The sequence below is a fragment of the Limulus polyphemus genome, unplaced genomic scaffold, assembly GCF_000517525.1.
Source record: "Limulus polyphemus unplaced genomic scaffold, Limulus_polyphemus-2.1.2 Scaffold4311, whole genome shotgun sequence".
Taxonomy (NCBI): domain Eukaryota; kingdom Metazoa; phylum Arthropoda; class Merostomata; order Xiphosura; family Limulidae; genus Limulus; species Limulus polyphemus.
Genome location: NW_013669921.1, coordinates 27544 through 29238, shown reverse-complemented (window position 1 = coordinate 29238; position 1695 = coordinate 27544).

The following is a 1695-nucleotide window of genomic DNA, read 5'->3' as shown; positions in this document are numbered from 1 at the left end:
GCTCCAAATGATAGATTCTGTGAGACATTTTTAGCCAGGCCGGATTAGCCATTTTTAGCCAGGCCGGATTAACACAAAATTATGTGCAGAGCCTCCAGCTGAATTAAGAGGTCCGTGCAAAATCAGTCTTCTCCCTCACCCCTCCTGCCTTTTTGTGAAATGACGCTCCTATGGTCACCTTATAGTTCTTTTACATAAAATTGAACTTGAGAGTGTTATTGATATTATGTGATAAGAGCAGTTGTGCCTTGTCATAGCTAGAACACACAACATTCTGGAGTAGCTTTAGTTACATACTCACCAAAACACGCACTCTGGTGGCGCTTTCAGTAAATGTTGTGAACACAACTTGTCTTGACGGGCTGGGCGTGATATAGTGGTTAAAATGCTAGGCTTAAAAAAGTACAAGGTTTGAGCAACGATATGTCACTGAAAAGGCGCCTCACTTTCAGCTGTGAAGTCGTTGTAACTGTGACAGTCAGTTCCGCTATCAGTTTAAGAGCATTCGCGTAAGCGGCGGGTGCTGCTGACTGTTTTTTCTTTTTCTTACATCCTGCATAAGGCCAGCGAAATATCAAAATCAACTTGAAAACCTTGAAATTTTTCTGCGAAAATAAAGATCGCGACAAATCAATTTCTATATAAAAGAGGCGTCTTTCATACAAGCCCGTTACAAAGCCAGGCAGGAATATATATAAAATATGAGCATTATGTGTTTTCAATTGTCCGCAAGACACTTGTCGACGTATATTTACTGATCAAAAATAAATATTTAATACGTTTATTTCCCCATAACGTAACAATTTATATTCAAAGCTGAAAACTTCGTGCATTAAAAGCTGGATACTTTTTAGTCGCCAGTAGTCTGGCGTTACCTTGCACATGAGGACACAACTGACTGAAGTTTAAAAAATAAAAGTAATCTGCTTACACATTCAAAATTCCGCCTGAACGATAGATGACGCTAGTTTATTGATAAAGTCTGACGTAGTTTTTTTTTCCGGCTACCAAATTACTCAATACTAATTTTTGAAATATATCACATAAATTTGTTGTTAAGAGTATCCATGTAAAACAAAGAGCTTTTTTGTGTTCTGCCAACCGCAGGTATCATAATCAGATTTTTAGCGTTATAAGCCTTCAGACTTCCTCTGGGCCACCGGAGGGAAAGTTGAATCTAAATAAGTAACGTGGGTGAAAGGATAAAAATTATCTAAGCTTCTGAAAAGCAGACCTGGAACTTTTTTTTTTTATAGTGCTCTGTGTTTCAGGCTGAGCTATTTGTTTGTTGTAATCTTATTTCTATCTTACAAAGGTCAGGCGTGGTCTAATAGGTAGCGAAGTCGCGTGGTTCGCGGCCAGTTACGTGAAAATGCGCTTAGTACTTTAGGGATATCTTGCTGTATACAAGTGTTGTTACGTATTACAATTTCAAATACCCTAAAACTGAGTTAAATTGTAATTTAGACTTAGTAGTTAAATAAATGCCGATATGTATCCAATTTATGATATTTGCCAACAAGATTGATACACACGGTTTTCTTTTTTAATACAAATATGTTTTAATATAGAAACAATAATACAATTTACAATAACAGTTATTACAAATAGTTATTACAAACAATGATTTATATACAAAAGTTTTACAAACTTACAAACAATATAAAGTATTCTTTCTAGTCTGGAACTTCCTTG